At 49.8% G+C, this 21057-nt stretch overlaps 17 non-coding genes and 16 pseudogenes across 17 annotated transcripts; all 33 read right to left on the minus strand.

The window, feature by feature from the left end:
- Positions 1 to 354: 354 nt before the first annotated feature.
- On the minus strand, positions 355 to 473 carry LOC142561494 (5S ribosomal RNA; annotated as a pseudogene).
- A 527-nt stretch (positions 474 to 1000) lies between these two features.
- LOC142561832 (5S ribosomal RNA) lies at positions 1001 to 1119 on the minus strand (annotated as a pseudogene).
- A 527-nt stretch (positions 1120 to 1646) lies between these two features.
- LOC142562418 (5S ribosomal RNA) lies at positions 1647 to 1765 on the minus strand (annotated as a pseudogene).
- Positions 1766 to 2290: 525 nt separating this feature from the next.
- Positions 2291 to 2409, minus strand: LOC142560999 (5S ribosomal RNA). The gene has a single exon (XR_012823531.1). It is a non-coding gene; the product is annotated as a 5S ribosomal RNA (ribosomal RNA).
- Positions 2410 to 2936: 527 nt separating this feature from the next.
- Positions 2937 to 3055, minus strand: LOC142562074 (5S ribosomal RNA; annotated as a pseudogene).
- A 527-nt stretch (positions 3056 to 3582) lies between these two features.
- On the minus strand, positions 3583 to 3701 carry LOC142561625 (5S ribosomal RNA; annotated as a pseudogene).
- Positions 3702 to 4227: 526 nt separating this feature from the next.
- LOC142561163 (5S ribosomal RNA) lies at positions 4228 to 4346 on the minus strand. The gene has a single exon (XR_012823690.1). It is a non-coding gene; the product is annotated as a 5S ribosomal RNA (ribosomal RNA).
- Positions 4347 to 4873: 527 nt separating this feature from the next.
- On the minus strand, positions 4874 to 4992 carry LOC142561211 (5S ribosomal RNA). The gene has a single exon (XR_012823736.1). It is a non-coding gene; the product is annotated as a 5S ribosomal RNA (ribosomal RNA).
- Positions 4993 to 5518: 526 nt separating this feature from the next.
- Positions 5519 to 5637, minus strand: LOC142561247 (5S ribosomal RNA). Its single transcript, XR_012823770.1, has one exon. It is a non-coding gene; the product is annotated as a 5S ribosomal RNA (ribosomal RNA).
- A 527-nt stretch (positions 5638 to 6164) lies between these two features.
- Positions 6165 to 6283, minus strand: LOC142562387 (5S ribosomal RNA; annotated as a pseudogene).
- A 524-nt stretch (positions 6284 to 6807) lies between these two features.
- Positions 6808 to 6926, minus strand: LOC142561061 (5S ribosomal RNA). Its single transcript, XR_012823591.1, has one exon. It is a non-coding gene; the product is annotated as a 5S ribosomal RNA (ribosomal RNA).
- A 523-nt stretch (positions 6927 to 7449) lies between these two features.
- LOC142561459 (5S ribosomal RNA) lies at positions 7450 to 7568 on the minus strand (annotated as a pseudogene).
- Positions 7569 to 8093: 525 nt separating this feature from the next.
- On the minus strand, positions 8094 to 8212 carry LOC142562229 (5S ribosomal RNA; annotated as a pseudogene).
- Positions 8213 to 8738: 526 nt separating this feature from the next.
- Positions 8739 to 8857, minus strand: LOC142561692 (5S ribosomal RNA; annotated as a pseudogene).
- A 525-nt stretch (positions 8858 to 9382) lies between these two features.
- On the minus strand, positions 9383 to 9501 carry LOC142562217 (5S ribosomal RNA; annotated as a pseudogene).
- Positions 9502 to 10025: 524 nt separating this feature from the next.
- LOC142562955 (5S ribosomal RNA) lies at positions 10026 to 10144 on the minus strand. The gene has a single exon (XR_012824264.1). It is a non-coding gene; the product is annotated as a 5S ribosomal RNA (ribosomal RNA).
- A 518-nt stretch (positions 10145 to 10662) lies between these two features.
- Positions 10663 to 10781, minus strand: LOC142561277 (5S ribosomal RNA; annotated as a pseudogene).
- Positions 10782 to 11306: 525 nt separating this feature from the next.
- Positions 11307 to 11425, minus strand: LOC142561774 (5S ribosomal RNA; annotated as a pseudogene).
- Positions 11426 to 11951: 526 nt separating this feature from the next.
- Positions 11952 to 12070, minus strand: LOC142561469 (5S ribosomal RNA; annotated as a pseudogene).
- Positions 12071 to 12593: 523 nt separating this feature from the next.
- On the minus strand, positions 12594 to 12712 carry LOC142562957 (5S ribosomal RNA). Its single transcript, XR_012824266.1, has one exon. It is a non-coding gene; the product is annotated as a 5S ribosomal RNA (ribosomal RNA).
- Positions 12713 to 13230: 518 nt separating this feature from the next.
- LOC142562962 (5S ribosomal RNA) lies at positions 13231 to 13349 on the minus strand. The gene has a single exon (XR_012824271.1). It is a non-coding gene; the product is annotated as a 5S ribosomal RNA (ribosomal RNA).
- Positions 13350 to 13873: 524 nt separating this feature from the next.
- LOC142561320 (5S ribosomal RNA) lies at positions 13874 to 13992 on the minus strand (annotated as a pseudogene).
- Positions 13993 to 14515: 523 nt separating this feature from the next.
- Positions 14516 to 14634, minus strand: LOC142561037 (5S ribosomal RNA). Its single transcript, XR_012823568.1, has one exon. It is a non-coding gene; the product is annotated as a 5S ribosomal RNA (ribosomal RNA).
- A 523-nt stretch (positions 14635 to 15157) lies between these two features.
- Positions 15158 to 15276, minus strand: LOC142561470 (5S ribosomal RNA; annotated as a pseudogene).
- Positions 15277 to 15800: 524 nt separating this feature from the next.
- Positions 15801 to 15919, minus strand: LOC142561326 (5S ribosomal RNA; annotated as a pseudogene).
- Positions 15920 to 16434: 515 nt separating this feature from the next.
- Positions 16435 to 16553, minus strand: LOC142561223 (5S ribosomal RNA). The gene has a single exon (XR_012823747.1). It is a non-coding gene; the product is annotated as a 5S ribosomal RNA (ribosomal RNA).
- Positions 16554 to 17071: 518 nt separating this feature from the next.
- On the minus strand, positions 17072 to 17190 carry LOC142562935 (5S ribosomal RNA). Its single transcript, XR_012824245.1, has one exon. It is a non-coding gene; the product is annotated as a 5S ribosomal RNA (ribosomal RNA).
- Positions 17191 to 17708: 518 nt separating this feature from the next.
- On the minus strand, positions 17709 to 17827 carry LOC142562958 (5S ribosomal RNA). Its single transcript, XR_012824267.1, has one exon. It is a non-coding gene; the product is annotated as a 5S ribosomal RNA (ribosomal RNA).
- Positions 17828 to 18345: 518 nt separating this feature from the next.
- LOC142562959 (5S ribosomal RNA) lies at positions 18346 to 18464 on the minus strand. Its single transcript, XR_012824268.1, has one exon. It is a non-coding gene; the product is annotated as a 5S ribosomal RNA (ribosomal RNA).
- Positions 18465 to 18989: 525 nt separating this feature from the next.
- LOC142561235 (5S ribosomal RNA) lies at positions 18990 to 19108 on the minus strand. The gene has a single exon (XR_012823758.1). It is a non-coding gene; the product is annotated as a 5S ribosomal RNA (ribosomal RNA).
- Positions 19109 to 19632: 524 nt separating this feature from the next.
- On the minus strand, positions 19633 to 19751 carry LOC142562960 (5S ribosomal RNA). The gene has a single exon (XR_012824269.1). It is a non-coding gene; the product is annotated as a 5S ribosomal RNA (ribosomal RNA).
- Positions 19752 to 20272: 521 nt separating this feature from the next.
- LOC142561085 (5S ribosomal RNA) lies at positions 20273 to 20391 on the minus strand. The gene has a single exon (XR_012823614.1). It is a non-coding gene; the product is annotated as a 5S ribosomal RNA (ribosomal RNA).
- Positions 20392 to 20912: 521 nt separating this feature from the next.
- Positions 20913 to 21031, minus strand: LOC142561246 (5S ribosomal RNA). Its single transcript, XR_012823769.1, has one exon. It is a non-coding gene; the product is annotated as a 5S ribosomal RNA (ribosomal RNA).
- Between the last annotated feature and the right edge of the window lie 26 nt (positions 21032 to 21057).

Consider the following 21057-nt stretch of genomic DNA (forward strand, 5'->3'; position numbering starts at 1 on the left):
AGTGCTCACAAAAACAAGAGGGCGAGCGCCACATTTTGCGCACGTTGCAGCCCACAAGGTGCCACTTTATTGATGCGTTGTCATTGAGCTGTATGCGGGTGGGATAACTAAGCGGTTAGAAGCTTGTGCGACTAAATTTTGCATCATTACGTATACCGCTTACCACCGTCATCATTCCGCGTACAATATGGTGTAGTGGCCTGAATATTGTTGGTGTTACACTTCGGCGTTGGCTCTACCAGCAGGCTCCAGTTGAACGTAAGTTACAGTAAATGCAACCACCCACACGTTGTGCAAATGAAAAAAAAAAACAAGACGTCACAGAAGCACGCAATAAAATAGCAAAAAGAACGGTGCCATCAGCACTCGGTGTTCCCAGGTGGCCTCCCTCCCAAGTACTGACCGAGCCCAATGCTGCTTAGCTTCGGGGATCGGACGAGAACCGGCGTATTCAGCATGGTATTGCCGATGGCGAGAATGTGCTGTTTACGACTGCACCTGTATCGTGCTGCTATGTTGTGCAGTCGCCAAATGTATTGCTACAGCATACAGCACGTACGCGGCAGTCTTTCCGTGAACAATACACGCACGCGTCGTGTACGTTGATCACTCCGTTTGTGGTTGTTCGCTGCATGCGTGCGTGCTAGTGCTCACAAAAACAAGAGGGCGAGCGCCACATTTTGCGCACGTTGCAGCCCACAAGGTGCCACTTTATTGATGCGTTGTCATTGAGCTGTATGCGGGTGTGATAACTAAGCGGTTAGAAGCTTGTGCGACTAAATTTTGCATCATTACGTATACCGCTTACCACCGTCATCATTCCGCGTACAATATCGTGTAGTGGCCTGAATATTGTTAGTGTTACACTTCGGCGTTGGCTCTACCAGCTGGCTCCAGTTGAACGTAAGTTACAGTAAATGCAACCACCCACACGTTGTGCAAATGGAAAAAAAAAACAGGACGTCACAGAAGCACGCAATAAAAAAAGCAAAAAGAACGGTGCCATCAGCACTCAGTGTTCCCAGGTGGTCTCCCTCCCAAGTACTGACCGAGCCCAATGCTGCTTAGCTTCGGGGATCGGACGAGAACCGGCATATTCAGCATGGTATTGCCGATGGCGAGAATGTGCTGTTTACGACTGCACCTGTATCGTACTGCTATGTTGTGCAGTCGCCGAATGTATTGCTACAGCATACAGCACGTACGCGGCAGTCTTTCCGTGAACAATACACGCACGCGTCGTGTACGTTGATCACTCCGTTTGTGGTTGTTCGCTGCATGCGTGCGTGCTAGTGCTCACAAAAACAAGAGGGCGAGCGCCACATTTTGCGCGCGTTGCAGCTCACAAGGTGCCAATTTATTGATGCGTTGTCATTGAGCTGTATGCGGGTGTGATAAGTAAGCGGTCAGAAGCTTGTGCGACTAAATTTTGCATCATAACGCATACCGCTTACCACCGTCATCATTCCGCGTACAATATCGTGTGGTGGCCTGAATATTGTTGGTGTTACACTTCGGCGTTGGCTCTACCAGCAGGCTCCAGTTGAACGTAAGTTACAGTAAATGCAACCACCCACACGTTGTGCAAATGAAAAAAACAAAACAAGACGTCACAGAAGCACGCAATAAAAAAGCAAAAAGAACGGTGCCATCAGCACTCGGTGTTTCCAGGTGGTCTCCCTACCAAGTACTGACCGAGCCCAATGCTGCTTAGCTTCGGGGATCGGACGAGAACCGCCGTATTCAGCATGGTATGGCCGATGGGGAGAATGGGCTGTTTACGAATGCACCTGTATCGTGCTGCTATGTTGTGCAGTCGCCGAATGTATTGCTACAGCATACAGCACGTACGCGGCAGTCTTTCCGTGAACAATACACGCACGCGTCGTGTACGTTGATCACTCCGTTTGTGGTTGTTCGCTGCATGCGTGCGTGCTAGTGCTCACAAAAACAAGAGGGCGAGCGCCACATTTTGCGCGCGTTGCAGCCCACAAGGTGCCACTTTATTGATGCGTTGTCATTGAGCTGTATGCGGGGGTGATAAGTAAGCGGTTAGAAGCTTGTGCGACTAAATTTTGCATCATTACGTATACCGCTTACCACCGTCATCATTCCGCGTACAATATCGTGTAGTGGCCTGAATATTGTTGGTGTTACACTTCGGCGTTGGCTCTACCAGCAGGCTCCAGTTGAACGTAAGTTACAGCAAATGCAACCACCCACACGTTGTGCAAATGAAAAAAAAACACGACCTCACAGAAGCACGCAATAAAAAAAGCAAAAAGAACGGTGCCATCAGCACTCAGTATTCCCAGGTGGTCTCCCTCCCAAGTACTGACCGAGCCCAATGCTGCTTAGCTTCGGGGATCGGACGAGAACCGGCGTATTCAGCATGGTATGGCCGATGGCGAGAATGTGCTGTTTACGACTGCACCTGTATCGTGCTGCTATGTTGTGCAGTCGGCGAATGCATTGCTACAGCATACAGCACGTACGCGGCAGTCTTTCCGTGAACAATACACGCACGCGTCGTGTACGTTGATCACTCCGTTTGTGGTTGTTCGCTGCATGCGTGCGTGCTAGTGCTCACAAAAACAAGAGGGCGAGCGCCCCATTTTGCGCGCGTTGCAGCCCACAATGTGCCACTTTATTGATGCGTTGTCATTGAGCTGTATGCGGGTGTGATAAGTAAGCGGTTAGAAGCTTGTGCGACTAAATTTTCCATCATTACGTATACCGCTTACCACCGTCATCATTCCGCGTACAATATCGTGTAGTGGCCTGAATATTGTTAGTGTTACACTTCGGCGTTGGCTCTATCAGCTGGCTGCAGTTGAACGTAAGTTACAGTAAATGCAACCACCCACACGTTGTGCAAATGGAAAAAAAAGACAGGACGTCACAGAAGCACGCAATAAAAAAAGCAAAAAGAACGGTGCCATCAGCACTCAGTGTTCCCAGGTGGTCTCCCTCCCAAGTGCTGACCGAGCCCAATGCTGCTTAGCTTCGGGGATCGGACGAGAACCGGCGTATTCAGCATGGTATGGCCGATGGCGAGAATGTGCTGTTTACGACTGCACCTGTATCTTGCTGCTATGTTGTGCAGTCGCCGAATGTATTGCTACAGCATACAGCACGTACGCGGCAGTCTTTCCGTGAACAATACACGCACGCGTCGTGTACGTTGATCACTCGGTTTGTGGTTGTTCGCTGCATGCGTGCGTGCTAGTGCTCACAAAAACAAGAGGGCGAGCGCCACATTTTGCGCGCGTTGCAGCCCACAAGGTGCCATTTTATTGATGCGTTGTCATTGAGCTGTATGCGTGTGTGATAAGTAAGCGGTTAGAAGCTTGTGCGACTAAATTTTGCATCATTACGTATACCGCTTAGCACCGTCATCATTCCGCGTACAATATGGTGTAGTGGCCTGAATATTGTTGGTGTTACACTTCGGCGTTGGCTCTACCAGCAGGCTCCAGTTGAACGTAAGTTACAGTAAATGCAACCACCCACACGTTGTGCAAATGAAAAAAAAAAAACAAGACGTCACAGAAGCACGCAATAAAAAAGCAAAAAGAACGGTGATATCAGCACTCGGTGTTCCCAGGTGGTCTCCCTCCCAAGTACTGACCGAGCCCAATGCTGCTTAGCTTCGGGGATCGGACGAGAACCGGCGTATTCAGCATGGTATGGCCGATGGCGAGAATGTGCTGTTTACGACTGCACCTGTATCGTGCTGCTATGTTGTGCAGTCGGCGAATGCATTGCTACAGCATACAGCACGTACGCGGCAGTCTTTCCGTGAACAATACACGCACGCGTCGTGTACGTTGATCACCCCGTTTGTGGTTGTTCGCTGCATGCGTGCGTGCTAGTGCTCACAAGAACAAGAGGGCGAGCGACACATTTTGCGCGCGTTGCAGCCCACAAGGTGCCACTTTATTGATGCGTTGTAATTGAGCTGTATGCGGGTGTGATAAGTAAGCGGTTAGAAGCTTGTGCGACTAAATTTTGCATCATTACGTATACCCCTTACCACCGTCATCATTCCGCGTACAATATCGTGTAGTGGCCTGAATATTGTTGGTGTTACACTTCGGCGTTGGCTCTATACCAGCAGGCTCCAGTTGAACGTAAGTTACAGTAAATGCAACCACCCACACGTTGTGCAAATGAAAAAAAAACAAGACATCACAGAAGCACGCAATAAAAAAGCAAAAACAACGGTGCCATCAGCACTCGGTGTTCCCAGGTGGTCTCCCTCCCAAGTACTGACCGAGCCCAATGCTGCTTAGCTTTGGGGATCGGACGAGAACCGGCGTATTCAGCATGGTATGGCCGATGGCGAGAATGTGCTGTTTACGACTGCACCTGTATCGTGCTGCTATGTGGTGCAGTCGCCGAATGTATTGCTACAGCATACAGCACGAACGCGGCAGTGTTTCCGTGAACAATACACGCACGCGTTGTGTACGTTGATCAGTCCGTTTGTCGTTGTTCGCTGCATGCGTGCGTGCTAGTGCTCACAAAAACAAGAGGGCGAGCGCCACATTTTGCGCGCGTTGCAGCCCACAAGGTGCCACTTTATTGATGCGTTGTCATTGAGCTGTATGCGGGTGTGATAAGTAAGCGGTCACAAGCTTGTGCGACTAAATTTTGCATCATTACGAATACCGCTTACCATTGTCATCATTCCGCGTACAATATCGTGTAGTGGCCTGAATATTGCTGGTGTTACACTTCGGCGTTGGCTCTACCAGCAGGCTTCAGTTGAACGTAAGTTACAGTAAATGCAACCACCCACACGTTGTGCAAACGAAAAAAAAAAAACAAGACGTCACAGAAGCACGCAATAAAAAAGCAAAAAGAACGGTGCCATCAGCACTCGGTGTTCCCAGGTGGTCTCCCTCCCAAGTACTGACCGAGCCCAATGCTGCTTAGCTTCGGGGATCGGACGAGAACCGGCGTATTCAGCATGGTATGGCCGATGGCGAGAATGTGCTGCTTACGACTGCACCTGTATCGTGCTGCTATGTTGTGCAGTCGCCGAATGTATTGCTACAGCATACAGCACGTACGCGGCAGTCTTTCTGTGAACAATACACGCACGCGTCGTGTACGTTGATCACTCCGTTTGTGGTTGTTCGCAGCATGCGTGCGTGCTAGTGCTCACAAAAACAAGAGGGCGAGCGCTACATTTTGCGCGCGTTGCAGCCCACAAGGTGCCACTTTATTGATGCGTTGTCATTGAGCTGTATGCGGGTGTGATAAGTAAGCGGTCAGAAGCTTGTGCGACTAAATTTTGCATCATTACGAATACCGCTTACCACCGTCATCATTCCGCGTACAACATCGTGTAGTGGCCTGAATATTGTTGGTGTTACACTTCGGCGTTGGCTCTACCAGCAGGCTTCAGTAGAACGTAAGTTACAGTAAATGCAACCACCCACACGTTGTGCAAATGAAAAAAAAAAACAAGACGTCACAGAAGCACGCAATAAAAAAGCAAAAAGAACGGTGCCATCAGCACTCGCTGTTCCCAGGTGGTCTCCCTCCCAAGTACTGACCGAGCCCAATGCTGCTTAGCTTCGGGGATCGGACGAGAACCGGCGTATTCAGCATGGTATGGCCGATGGCGAGAATGTGCTGTTTACGACTGCACCTGTATCGTGCTGCTATGTTGTGCAGTCGCCGAATGTATTGCTACAGCATACAGCACGTACGCGGCAGTCTTTCCGTGAACAATACACGCACGCGTCGTGTACGTTGATCACTCCGTTTGTGGTTGTTCGCTGCATGCGTGCGTGCTAGTGCTCACAAAAGCAAGAGGGCGAGCGCGACGTTTTGCGCACGTTGGAGCCCACAAGGTGCCACTTTATTGATGCGTTGTCATTGAGCTGTATGCGGGTGTGATTAGTAAGCGGTTAGAAGCTTGTGCGACTAAATTTTGCATCATTACGTATACCGCTTACCACCGTCATCATTCCGCGTACAATATCGTGTAGTGGCCTGAATATTGTTGGTGTTACACTTCGGCGTTGGCTCTATACCAGCAGGCTCCAGTTAAACGTAAGTTACAGTAAATGCAACCACCCACACGTTGTGCAAATGAAAAAAAAAACAAGACGTCACAGAAGCACGCAATAAAAAAGCCAAAAGAACGGTGCCATCAGCACTCGGTGTTCCCAGGTGGTCTCCCTCCCAAGTACTGACCGATCCCAATGGTGCTTAGCTTCGGGGATCGGACGAGAACCGGCGTATTCAGCATGGTATGGCCGTTGGCGAGAATGTGCTGTTTACGACTGCACCTGTATCGTTCTGCTATGTTGTGAAGTCGCCGAATGTATTGCTACAGCATACAGCACGAACGCGGCAGTGTTTCCGTGAACAATACACGCACGCGTCGTGTACGTTGATCACTCCGTTTGTGGTTGTTCGCTGCATGCGTGCGTGCTAGTGCTCACAAAAACAAGAGGGCGAACGCCACATTTTGCGCGCGTTGCAGCCCACAAGGTGCCACTTTATTGATGCGTTGTCATTGAGCTGTATGCGGGTGTGATAAGTAAGCGGTTAGAACCTTGTGCGACTAAATTTTGCATGATTACGTATACCGCTTACCACCGTCATCATTCCGCGTACAATATCGTGTAGTGGCCTGAATATTGTTGGTGTTACACTTCGGCGTTGGCTCTACCAGCAGGCTACAGTTGATCGTAAGTTACAGTAAATGCAACCACCCACACGTTGTGCAAATGAAAAAAAAACAAGACGTCACAGAAGCACGCAATAAAAAAGCAAAAAGAACGGTGCCATCAGCACTCGGTGTTCCCAGGTGGTCTCCCTCCCAAGTACTGACCGAGCCCAATGCTGCTTAGCTTCGGCGATCGGACGAGAACCGGCGCATTCAGCATGGTATTGCCGATGGCGAGAATGTGCTGTTTACGACTGCACCTGTATCGTGCTGCTATGATGTGCAGTCGCCGAATGTATTGCTACAGCATACAGCACGTACGCGGCAGTCTTTCCGTGAACAATACACGCACGCGTCGTGTACGTTGATCACTCCGTTTGTGTTTGTTCGCTGCATGCGTGTGTGCTAGTGCTCACAATAACAAGAGGGGGAGCGCCACATTTTGCGCGCGTTGCAGCCCACAAGGTGCCACTTTATTGATGCGTTGTAATTGAGCTGTATGCGGGTGTGATAAGTAAGCGGTTTGAAGCTTGTGCGACTAAATTTTGCATCATTACGTATACCGCTTACCACTGTCATCATTCCGCGTACAATATCGTGTAGTGGCCTGAATATTGTTGGTGTTACACTTCGGCGTTGGCTCTACCAGCAGGCTCCAATTGAACGTAAGTTACAGAAAATGCAACCACCCACACGTTGTGCAAATGAAAAAAAACAAGACGTCACAGAAGCACGCAATAAAAAAGCAAAAAGAACGGTGCCATCAGCACTCGGTGTTCCCAGGTGGTCTCCCTCCCAAGTACTGACCGAGCCCAATGCTGCTTAGCTTCGGGGATCGGACGAGAACCGGCGTATTCAACATGATATGGCCGATGGCGAGAATGTGCTGTTTACGACTGCACCTGTATCGTGCTGCTATGTTGTGCAGTCGCCGAATGTATTGCTACAGCATACAGCACGTACGCGGCAGTCTTTCCGTGAACAATACACGCACGCGTCGTGTACGTTGATCACTCCGTTTGTGGTTGTTCGCTGCATCCGTGCGTGCTAATGCTCGCAAAAACAAGAGGGCGAGCGCCAGATTTTGCGCGCGTTGCAGCCCACAAGGTGCCACTTTATTGATGCGTTGTCATTGAGCTGTATGCGGGTGTGATAAGTAAGCGGTTAGAAGCTTGTGCGACTAAATTTTGCATCATTACGTATACCGCTTACCACCGTCATCATTCCGCGCACAATATCGTGTAGTGTCCTGAATATTGTTGGTGTTACACTTCGGCGTTGGCTCTACCAGCAGGCTCCAATTGAACGTAAGTTACAGTAAATGCAACCACCCACACGTTGTGCAAATGAAAAGAAAAACAAGACGTCACAGAAGCACGCAATAAAAAAGCCAAAAGAACTGTGCCATCAGCACTCGGTGTTCCCAGGTGGTCTCCCTCCCAAGTACTGACCGAGCCCAATGCTGCTTAGCTTCCGGGATCGGACGAGAACCGGCGTATTCAGCATGGTATGGCCTATGGCGAGAATGTGCTGTTTACGACTGCACCTGTATCGTGCTGCTATGTTGCGCAGTCGCCGAATGTATTGCTACAGCATACAGCACGTACGCGGCAGTCTTTCCGTGAACAATACACGCACGAGCCGTGTACGTTGATCACTCCGTTTGTGGTTGTTCGCTGCATGCGTGCGTGCTAGTGCTCACAAAAACAAGAGGGCGAGCGCCACATTTTGCGCGCGTTGCAGTCCACAAGGTGCCACTTTATTGATGCGTTGTCATTGAGCTCTATGCGGGTGTGATAAGTAAGCGGTTTGAAGCTTGTGCGACTAAATTTTGCATCATTACGTATACCGCTTACCACCGTCATCATTCCGCGTACAATATCGTGTAGTGGCCTGAATATTGTTGGTGTTACACTTCGGCGTTGGCTCTATCAGCAGGCTCCAATTGAACGTAAGTTACAGTAAATGCAACCACCCACACGTTGTGCAGATGAAAAAAAAAAACAAGACGTCACAGAAGCACGCAATAAAAAAGCAAAAAGAACGGTGCCATCAGCAGTCGGTGTTCCCAGGTGGTCTCCCTTCCAAGTACTGACCGAGCCCAATGCTGCTTAGCTTCGGGGATCGGACGAGAACCGGCGTATTCAGCATGGTATGGCCGATGGCGAGAATGTGCTGTTTACGACTGCACCTGTATCATGCTGCTATGTTGTGCAGTCGCCGAATGTATTGCTACAGCATACAGCACGTACGCGGCAGTCTTTCCGTGAACAATACACGCACGCGTCGTGTACGTTGATCACTCCGTTTCTGGTTGTTCTCTGCATGCGTGCGTGCTAGTGCTCACAAAAACAAGAGGGCGAGCGCCACATTTTGCTCGCGTTGCAGCCCACAAGGTGCCACTTTATTGATGCGTTGTCATTGAGCTGTAAGCGGGTGTGATAAGTAAGCGGTTAGAAGCTTGTGTGACTAAATTTTGCATCATTACGTATACCGCTTACCACCGTCATCATTCCGCGTACAATGTCGTGTAGTGGCCTTAATATTGTTGGTGTTACACTTCGGCGTTGGCTCTACCAGCAGGCTCCAATTGAACGTAAGTTACAGTAAATGCAACCACCCACACGTTGTGCAAATGAAAAAAAAAACAAGACGTCACAGAATCACGCAATAAAAAAGCAAAAAGAATGGTGCCATCAGCACTCTGTGTTCCCAGGTGGTCTCCCTCCTAAGTACTGACCGAGCCCAATGCTGCTTAGCTTCGGGGAGCGGACGAGAACCGGCGTATTCAGCATGGTATGGCCGATGGCGAGAATGTGCTGTTTACGACTGCACCTGTATCGTGCTGCTATGTTGTGCAGTCGCCCAATGTATTGCTACAGCATACAGCACGTACGCGGCAGTCTTTCCGTGAACAATACACGCACGCGTCGTGTACGTTGATCACTCCGTTTCTGGTTGTTCTCTGCATGCGTGCGTGCTAGTGCTCACAAAAACAAGAGGGCGAGCGCCACATTTTGCGCGCGTTGCAGCCCACAAGGTGCCACTTTATTGATGCGTTGTCATTGAGCTGTATGCGGGTGTGATAAGTAAGCGGTTAGAAGCTTGTGTGACTAAATTTTGCATCATTACGTATACCGCTTACCACTGTCATCATTCCGCGTACAATATCGTGTAGTGGCCTGAATATTGTTGGTGTTACACTTCGGCGTTGGCTCTACCAGCAGGCTCCAATTGAACGTAAGTTACAGAAAATGCAACCACCCACACGTTGTGCAAATGAAAAAAAAACAAGACGTCACAGAAGCACGCAATGAAAAAGCAAAAAGAATGGTGCCATCAGCACTCGGTGTTCCCAGGTGGTCTCCCTCCTAAGTACTGACCGAGCCCAATGCTGCTTAGCTTCGGGGATCGGACGAGAACCGGCGTATTCAGCAAGGTATGGCCGATGGCAAGAATTTGCTGTTTACGACTGCTCCTGTATCGTGCTGCTATGTTGTGCAGTCGCCGAATGTATTGCTACAGCACGTACGCGGCAGTCTTTCCGTGAACAATACACGCACGCGTCGTGTACGTTGATCACTCCGTTTGTGGTTGTTCGCTGCATGCGTGCGTGCTGGGGCTCACAAAAACAAGAGGGCGAGCGCCACATTTTGCGCGCGTTGCAGCCCACAAGGTGCCACTTTATTGATGCGTTGTCATTGAGCTGTATGCGGGTGTGATAAGTTAGCGGTTAGAATCTTGTGCGACTAAATTTCGCATCATTACGTATACCGCTTACAAACGTCATCATTCCCCGTACAATATCGTGTAGTGGCCTGAATATTGTTGGTGTTACACTTCTGCGTTGGCTCTACCAGCAGGTTCCAGTTGAACGTAAGTTGCAGTAAATGCAACCACCCACACGTTGTGCAAATGAAAAAAAAAACAAGACGTCACAGAAGCACGCAATAAAAAAGCAAAAAGAACGGTGCCATCAGCACTCGGTGTTCCCAGGTGGTCTCCCTCCCAAGTACTGACCGAGCCCAATGCTGCTTAGCTTCGGGGAGCGGACGAGAACCGGCGTATTCAGCATGGTATGGCCGATGGCGAGAATGTATTGTTTACGACTGCACCTGTATCGTGCTGCTATGTTGTGCAGTCGCCCAATGTATTGCTACAGCATACAGCACGTACGCGGCAGTCTTTCCGTGAACAATACACGCACGCGTCGTGTACGTTGATCACTCCATTTGTGGTTGTTCGCTGCATGCGTGCGTGCTGGGGCTCACAAAAACAAGAGGGCGAGCGCCACATTTTGCGCGCGTTGCAGCCCACAAGGTGCCACTTTATTGATGCGTTGTCATTGAGCTGTATGCGGGTGTGATAAGTAAGCGGTTAGAAGCTTGTGCGACTAAATTTTGCATCATTACGTATACCGCTTACCACCGTCATCATTCTGCGTACAATATCGTGTAGTGGCCTGAATATTGTTGGTGTTACACTTCGGCGTTGGCTCTACCAGCAGGCTCAAGTTGAACGTAAGTTACAGTAAATGCAACCACCCACACGTTGTGCAAATGAAAAAAAAAACAAGACGTCACAGAAGCACGCAATAAAAAAGCAAAAAGAACGGTGCCATCAGCAGTCGGTGTTCCCAGGTGGTCTCCCTCCCAAGTACTGACCGAGCCCAATGCTGCTTAGCTTCGGGGATCGGACGAGAACCGGCGTATTCAGCATGGTATGGCCGATGGCGAGAATGTGCTGTTTACGACTGCACCTATATCGTGCTGCTATGTTGCGCAGTCGCCGAATGTATTGCTACAGCATACAGCACGTACGCGGCAGTCTTTCCGTGAACAATACACGCACGCGTCGTGTACGTTGATCACTCCGTTTGTGGTTGTTCGCTGCATGCGTGCGTGCTAGTGCTCACAAAAACAAGAGGGCGAGCGCCACATTTTGCGCGCGTTGCAGTCCACAAGGTGCCACTTCATTGATGCGTTGTCATTGAGCTCTATGCGGGTGTGATAAGTGAGCGGTTTGAAGCTTGTGCGACTAAATTTTGCATCATTACGTATACCGCTTACCACCGTCATCATTCCGCGTACAATATCGTGTAGTGGCCTGAATATTGTTGGTGTTACACTTCGGCGTTGGCTCTACCAGCAGGCTCAAGTTGAACGTAAGTTACAGTAAATGCAACCACCCACACGTTGTGCAAATGAAAAAAAAAAACAAGACGTCACAGAAGCACGCAATAAAAAAGCAAAAAGAACGGTGCCATCAGCACTCAGTGTTCCCAGGTGGTCTCCCTCCCAAGTACTGACCGAGCCCAATGCTGCTTAGCTTCGGGGATCGGACGAGAACCGGCGTATTCAGCATGGTATAGCCGATGGCGAGAATGTGCTGTTTACGACTGCACCTGTATCGTGCTGCTATGTTGTGCAGTCGCCTAATGTATTGCTACAGCATACAGCACGTACGCGGCAGTCTTTCCGTGAACAATACACGCACGCGTCGTGTACGTTGATCACTCCGTTTCTGGTTGTTCTCTGCATGCGTGCGTGCTAGTGCTCACAAGAACAAGAGGGCGAGCGCCACATTTTGCGCGCTATCAGCCCACAAGGTGCCACTTTATTGATGCGTTGTCATTGAGCTGTATGCGGGTGTGATAAGTAAGCGGTTAGAAGCTTGTGTGACTAAATTTTGCATCATTACGTATACCGCTTACCACCGTCATCATTCCGCGTACAATATCGTGTAGTGGCCTGAATATTGTTGGTGTTACATTTCGGCGTTGGCTCTACCAGCAGGCTCCAGTTGAACGTAAGTTGCAGTAAATGCAACCACCCACACGTTGTGCAAATGAAAAAAAAACAAGACGTCACAGAAGCACGCAATGAAAAAGCAAAAAGAATGGTGCCATCAGCACTCGGTGTTCCCAGGTGGTCTCCCTCCTAAGTACTGACCGAGCCCAATGCTGCTTAGCTTCGGGGATCGGACGAGAACCGGCGTATTCAGCAAGGTATGGCCGATGGCAAGAATTTGCTGTTTACGACTGCACCTGTATCGTGCTGCTATGTTGTGCAGTCGCCGAATGTATTGCTACAGCACGTACGCGGCAGTCTTTCCGTGAACAATACACGCACGCGTCGTGTACGTTGATCACTCCGTTTGTGGTTGTTCGCAGCATGCGTGCGTGCTGGGGCTCACAAAAACAAGAGGGCGAGCGCCACATTTTGCGCGCGTTGCAGCCCACAAGGTGCCACTTTATTGATGCGTTGTCATTGAGCTGTATGCGGGTGTGATAAGTAAGCGGTTAGAAGCTTGTGCGACTAAATTTCGCATCATTACGTATACCGCTTACGAACGTCATCATTCCCCGTACAATATCGTGTAGTGGCCTGAATATTGTTGGTGTTACACTTCGGCGTTGGCTCTACCAGCAGGCTCCAGTTGAACGTAAGTTGCAGTAAATGCAACCACCCACACGTTGTGCAAATGAAAAAAAAAACAAGACGTCACAGAAGCACGCAATAAAAAAGCAAAAAGAACGGTGCCATCAGCACTCGGTGTTCCCAGGTGGTCTCCCTCCCAAGTACTGACCGAGCCCAATGCTGCTTAGCTTCGGGGAGCGGACGAGAACCGGTGTATTCAGCATGGTATGGCCGATGGCGAGAATGTGCTGTTTACGACTGCACCTGTATCGTGCTGCTATGTTGTGCAGTCGCCCAATGTATTGCTACAGCATACAGCACGTACGCGGCAGTCTTTCCGTGAACAATACACGCACGCGTCGTGTACGTTGATCACTCCGTTTGTGGTTGTTCGCTGCATGCGTGCGTGCTGGGGCTCACAAAAACAAGAGGGCGAGCGCCACATTTTGCGCGCGTTGCAGCCCACAAGGTGCCACTTTATTGATGCGTTGTCATTGAGCTGTATGCGGGTGTGATAAGTAAGCGGTTAGAAGCTTGTGCGACTAAATTTCGCATCATTACGTATACCGCTTACAACCGTCATCATTCCCCGTACAATATCGTGTGGTGGCCTGAATATTGTTGGTGTTACACTTCGGCGTTGGCTCTACCGGCAGGCTCCAGTTGAACGTAGGTTGCAGTAAATGCAACCACCCACACGTTGTGCAAATGAAAAAAAAACAAGACGTCACAGAAGCACGCAATAAAAAAGCAAAAAGAACGGTGCCATCAGTACTCGGTGTTCCCAGGTGGTCTCCCTGCCAAGTACTGACCGAGCCCAATGCTGCTTAGCTTCGGGGATCGGACGAGAACCGGCGTATTCAGCATGGTATGGCCGATGGCGAGAATGTGCTGTTTACGACTGCACCTGTATCGTGCTGCTATGTTGTGCAGTCGCCGAATGTATTGCTACAGCATACAGCACGTACGCGGCAGTCTTTCCGTGAACAATACACGCACGCGTCGTGTACGTTGATCACTCCGTTTGTGGTTGTTCGCTGCATGCGTGCGTGCTGGGGCTCACAAAAACAAGAGGGCGAGCGCCACATTTTGCGCGCGTTGCAGCCCACAAGGTGCCACTTTATTTATGCGTTGTCATTGAGCTGTATGCGGGTGTGATAAGTAAGCGGTTAGAAGCTTGTGCGACTAAATTTCGCATCATTACGTATAGCGCTTACAACCGTCATCATTCCGCGTACAATATCGTGTAGTGGCCTGAATATTGTTGGTGTTACACTTCGGCGTTGGCTCTACCAGCAGGCTGCAGTTGAACGTAAGTTACAGTAAATGCAACCACCCACACGTTGTGCAAATGAAAAAAAAACAAGACGTCACAGAAGCACACAATAAAAAGCAAAAAGAACGGTGCCATCAGCACTCGGTGTTCCCAGGTGGTCTCCCTTCCAAGTACTGACCGAGCCCAATGCTGCTTAGCTTCGGGGATCGGACGAGAACCGGCGTATTCAGCATGGTATGGCCGATGGCGAGAATGTGCTCTTTACGACTGCACCTGTATCGTGCTGCTATGTTGTGCAGTCGCCGAATGTATTGCTACAGCATACAGCACGTACGCGGCAGTCTTTCCGTGAACAATACACGCACGCGTTGTGTACGTTGATCACTCCGTTTGTGGTTGTTCGCTGCATGCGTGCGTGCTAGTGCTCACAAAAACAAGAGGGCGAGCGCCACATTTTGCGCGTGTTGCAGCCCACAAGGTGCCACTTTATTGATGCGTTGTCATTGAGCTGTATGCGGGTGTGATAAGTAAGCGGTTAGAAGCTTGTGCGACTAAATTTTGCATCATTGCGTATACCGCTTACCACCGTCATCATTCCGCGTACAAAATCGTGTAGTGGCCTGAATATTGTTGGTGTTACACTTCGGCGTTGGCTCTACCAGCAGGCTCCAGTTTAACGTAAGTTACAGTAAACGCAACCACCCACACGTTGTGCAAATGAAAAAAAACAAGACGTCACAGAAGCACGCAATAAAAAAGCAAAAAGAACGGTGCCATCAGCACTCAGTGTTCCCAGGTGGTCTCCCTCCCAAGTACTGACCGAGCCCAATGCTGCTTAGCTTCGGGGATCGGACGAGAACCGGCGTATTCAGCATGGTATAGCCGATGGCGAGAATGTGCTGTTTACGACTGCACCTGTATCGTGCTGCTATGTTGTGCAGTCGCCGAATGTATTGCTACAGCATACAGCACGTACGCGGCAGTCTTTCCGTGAACAATACACGCACGCGTCGTGTACGTTGATCACTCCGTTTCTGGTTGTTCTCTGCATGCGTGCGTGCTAGTGCTCACAAAAACAAGAGGGCGAGCGCCACATTTTGCGCGCGTTGCAGCCCACAAGGTGCCACTTTATTGATGCGTTGTCATTGAGCTGTATGCGGGTGTGATAAGTAAGCGGTTAGAAGCTTGTGTGACTAAATTTTGCATCATTACGTATACCGCTTACCACCGTCATCATTCCGCGTACAATATCGTGTAGTGGCCTGAATATTGTTGGTGTTACACTTCGGCGTTGGCTCTACCAGCAGGCTCCAATTGAACGTAAGTTACAGAAAATGCAACCACCCACACGTTGTGCAAATGAAAAAAAAACAAGACGTCACAGAAGCACGCAATGAAAAAGCAAAAAGAATGGTGCCATCAGCACTCGGTGTTCCCAGGTGGTTTCCCTCCTAAGTACTGACCGAGCCCAATGCTGCTTAGCTTCGGGGATCGGACGAGAACCGGCGTATTCAGCAAGGTATGGCCGATGGCAAGAATTTGCTGTTTACGACTGCACCTGTATCGTGCTGCTATGTTGTGCAGTCGCCGAATGTATTGCTACAGCACGTACGCGGCAGTCTTTCCGTGAACAATACACGCACGCGTCGTGTACGTTGATCACTCCGTTTGTGGTTGTTCGCTGCATGCGTGCGTGCTGGGGCTCACAAAAACAAGAGGGCGAGCGCCACATTTTGCGCGCGTTGCAGCCCACAAGGTGCCACTTTATTGATGCGTTGTCATTGAGCTGTATGCGGGTGTGATAAGTAAGCGGTTAGAAGCTTGTGCGACTAAATTTCGCATCATTACGTATACCGCTTACAACCGTCATCATTCCGCGTACAATATCGTGTAGTGGCCTGAATATTGTTGGTGTTACACTTCGGGGTTGGCTCTGCCAGCAGGCTCCAGTTGAACGAAAGTTACTGTAAATGCAACCACCCACACGTTGTGCAAATGAAAAAAAAAAGACGTCACAGAAGCACGCAATAAAAAAGCAAAAAGAACGGTGCCATCAGCACTCGGTGTTCCCAGGTGGTCTCCCTCCCAAGTACTGACCGAGCCCAATGCTGCTTAGCTTCGGGGATCGGACGAGAACCGGCGTATTCAGCATGGTATGGCCGATGGCGAGAATTTGCTGTTTACGACTGCACCTGTATCGTGCTGCTATGTTGTGCAGTCGCCGAATGTATTGCTACAGCACGTACGCGGCAGTCTTTCCGTGAACAATACACGCACGCGTCGTGTACGTTGATCACTCCGTTTGTGGTTGTTCGCTGCATGCGTGCGTGCTAGTGCTCACAAAAACAAGAGGGCGAGCGCCACATTTTGCGCGCGTTGCAGCCCACAAGGTGCCACTTTATTGATGCGTTGTCATTGAGCTGTATGCGGGTGTGATAAGTAAGCGGTTAGAAGCTTGTGCGACTAAATTTCGCATCATTACGTATAGCGCTTACAACCGTCATCATTCCGCGTACAATATCGTGTAGTGGCCTGAATATTGTTGGTGTTACACTTCGGCGTTGGCTCTACCAGCAGGCTGCAGTTGAACGTAAGTTACAGTAAATGCAACCACCCACACGTTGTGCAAATGAAAAAAAAAACAAGACGTCACAGAAGCACGCAATAAAAAAGCAAAAAGAACGGTGCCATCAGCACTCGGTTTTCCCAGGTGGTCTCCCTCCTAAGTACTGACCGAGCCCAATGCTGCTTAGCTTCGGGGATCGGACGAGAACCGGCGTATTCAGCAAGGTATGGCCGATGGCAAGAATTTGCTGTTTACGACTGCACCTGTATCGTGCTGCTATGTTGTGCAGTCGCCGAATGTATTGCTACAGCACGTACGCGGCAGTCTTTCCGTGAACAATACACGCACGCGTCGTGTACGTTGATCACTCCGTTTGTGGTTGTTCGCTGCATGGGTGCGTGCTGGGGCTCACAAAAACAAGAGGGCGAGCGCCACATTTTGCGCGTGTTGCAGCCCACAAGGTGCCACTTTATTGATGCGTTGTCATTGAGCTGTATGCGGGTGTGATAAGTAAGCGGTTAGAAGCTTGTGCGACTAAATTTCGCATCATTACGTATACCGCTTACAACCGTCATCATTCCGCGTACAATATCGTGTAGTGGCCTGAATATTGTTGGTGTTACACTTCGGCGTTGGCTCTACCAGCAGGCTGCAGTTGAACGTAAGTTACAGTAAATGCAACCACCCACACGTTGTGCAAATGAAAAAAAAAACAAGACGTCACAGAAGCACGCAATAAAAAAGCAAAAAGAACGGTGCCATCAGCACTCGGTGTTCCCAGGTGGTCTCCCTCCTAAGTACTGACCGAGCCCAATGCTGCTTAGCTTCGGGGATCGGACGAGAACCGGCGTATTCAGCAAGGTATGGCCGATGGCAAGAATTTGCTGTTTACGACTGCACCTGTATCGTGCTGCTATGTTGTGCAGTCGCCGAATGTATTGCTACAGCACGTACGCGGCAGTCTTTCCGTGAACAATACACGCACGCGTCGTGTACGTTGATCACTCCGTTTGTGTTTGTTCGCTGCATGCGTGCGTGCTGGGGCTCACAAAAACAAGAGGGCGAGTGCCACATTTTGCGCGTGTTGCAGCCCACAAGGTGCCACTTTATTGATGCGTTGTCATTGAGCTGTATGCGGGTGTGATAAGTAAGCGGTTAGAAGCTTGTGCGACTAAATTTCGCATCATTACGTATACCGCTTACAACCGTCATCATTCCGCGTACAATATCGTGTAGTGGCCTGAATATTGTTGGTGTTACACTTCGGCGTTGGCTCTACCAGCAGGCTGCAGTTGAACGTAAGTTACAGTAAATGCAACCACCCACACGTTGTGCAAATGAAAAAAAAAACAAGACGTCACAGAAGCACGCAATAAAAAAGCAAAAAGAACGGTGCCATCAGCACTCGGTGTTCCCAGGTGGTCTCCCTCCTAAGTACTGACCGAGCCCAATGCTGCTTAGCTTCGGGGATCGGACGAGAACCGGCGTATTCAGCAAGGTATGGCCGATGGCGAGAATGTGTTGTTTACGACTGCACCTGTATCGTGCTGCTATGTTGTGCAGTCGCCGAATGTATTGCTACAGCATACAGCACGTACGCGGCAGTCTTTCCGTGAACAATACACGCACGCGTTGTGTACGTTGATCACTCCGTTTGTGGTTGTTCGCTGCATGCGTGCGTGCTAGTGCTCACAAAAACAAGAGGGCGAGCGCCACATTTTGCGCGTGTTGCAGCCCACAAGGTGCCACTTTATTGATGCGTTGTCATTGAGCTGTATGCGGGTGTGATAAGTATGCGGTTAGAAGCTTGTGCGACTAAATTTTGCATCATTACGCATACCGCTTACCACCGTCATCATTCCGTGTGCAATATCGTGTAGTGGCCTGAATATTGTTGGTGTTACACTTCGGCGTTGGCTCTACCAGCAGGCTCCAGTTGAACGTAAGTTACAGTAAATGCAACCACCCACACGTTGTGCAAATGAAAAAAAAAACAAGACGTCACAGAAGCACGCAATAAAAAAGCAAAAAGAACGGTGCCATCAGCACTCGGTGTTCCCAGGTGGTCTCCCTCCCAAGTACTGACCGAGCCCAATGCTGCTTAGCTTCGGGGATCGGACGAGAACCGGCGTATTCAGCATGGTATGGCCGATGGCGAGAATGTGCGGTTTACGACTGCTCCTGTATCGTGCTGCTATGTTGTGCGGTCGCCGAATGTATTGCTACAGCATACAGCACGTACGCGGCAGTCTTTCCGTGAACAATACACGCACGCGTCGTGTACGTTGATCACTCCGTTTCTGGTTGTTCGCTGCATGGGTGCGTGCTAGTGCTCACAAAAAGAAGAGGGCGAGCGCCACATTTTGCGCGCGTTGCAGCCCACAAGGTGCCACTTTATTGATGCGTTGTCATTGAGCTGTATGCAGGTGTGATAAGTAAGCGGTTAGAAGCTTGTGTGACTAAATTTTGCATCATTACGTATACCGATTACCACCGTCATCATTCCGCGTACAATATCGTGTAGTGGCCTGAATATTGTTGGTGTTACACTTCGGCGTTGGCTCTACCAGCAGGCTCCAATTGAACGTAAGTTACAGAAAATGCAACCACCCACACGTTGTGCAAATGAAAAAAAAACAAGACGTCACAGAAGCACGCAATAAAAAAGCAAAAAGAACGGTGCCATCAGCACTCGGTGTTCCCAGGTGGTCTCCCTCCTAAGTACTGACCGAGCCCAATGCTGCTTAGCTTCGGGGATCGGACGAGAACCGGCGTATTCAGCAAGGTATGGCCGATGGCAAGAATTTGCTGTTTACGACTGCACCTGTATCGTGCTGCTATGTTGTGCAGTCGCCGAATGTATTGCTACAGCACGTACGCGGCAGTCTTTCCGTGAACAATACACGCACGCGTCGTGTACGTTGATCACTCCGTTTGTGGTTGTTCGCTGCATGCGTGCGTGCTGGGGCTCACAAAAACAAGAGGGCGAGCGCCACATTTTGCGCGTGTTTCAGCCCACAAGGTGCCACTTTATTGATGCGTTGTCATTGAGCTGTATGCGGGTGTGATAAGTAAGCGGTTAGAAGCTTGTGCGACTAAATTTCGCATCATTACGTATACCGCTTACAACCGTCATCATTCCGCGTACAATATCGTGTAGTGGCCTGAATATTGTTGGTGTCACACTTCGGCGTTGGCTCTACCAGCAGGCTCCAGTTGAACGTAAGTTACAGTAAATGCAACCACCCACACGTTGTGCAAATGAAAAAAAAAAAACAAGACGTCACAGAAGCACGCAATAAAAAAAGCAAAAAGAACGGTGCCATCAGCACTCGGTGTTCCCAGGTGGTCTCCCTCCCAAGTACTGACCGAGCCCAATGCTGCTTAGCTTCGGAGAGCGGACGAGAACCGGCGTATTCAGCATGGTATGGCCGATGGCGAGAATGTGCTGTTTACGACTGCACCTGTATCGTGCTGCTATGTTGTGCAGTCGCCGAATGTATTGCTACAGCATACAGCACGTACGCGGCAGTCTTTCCGTGAACAATACACGCACGCGTCGTGTACGTTGATCACTCCGTTTGTGGTTGTTCGCTGCATGCGTGTGTGCTAGCGCTCACAAAAACAACAGTGCGAGCGCCACATTTTGCGCGCGTTGCAGTCCACAAGGTGCCACTTTATTGATGCGTTGTCATTGAGCTGTATGCGGGTGTGATAAGTAAGCGGTTTGAAGCTTGTGCGACTAAATTTTGCATCATTACGTATACCGCTTACCACCGTCATCATTCCGCGTACAATATGGTGTAGTGGCCTGAATATTGTTGGTGTTACACTTCGGGGTTGGCTCTGCCAGCAGGCTCCAGTTGAACGAAAGTTACAGTAAATGCAACCACCCACACGTTGTGCAAATGAAAAAAAAAGACGTCACAGAAGCACGCAATAAAAAAGCAAAAAGAACGGTGCCATCAGCACTCGGTGTTCCCAGGTGGTCTCCCTCCCAAGTACTGACCGAGCCCAATGCTGCTTAGCTTCGGGGATCGGACGAGAACCGGCGTATTCAGCATGGTATGGCCGATGGCGAGAATTTGCTGTTTACGACTGCACC

Source organism: Dermacentor variabilis, chromosome 10 (assembly GCF_050947875.1).
Source record: "Dermacentor variabilis isolate Ectoservices chromosome 10, ASM5094787v1, whole genome shotgun sequence".
Classification (NCBI taxonomy): Eukaryota; Metazoa; Arthropoda; class Arachnida; order Ixodida; family Ixodidae; genus Dermacentor; species Dermacentor variabilis.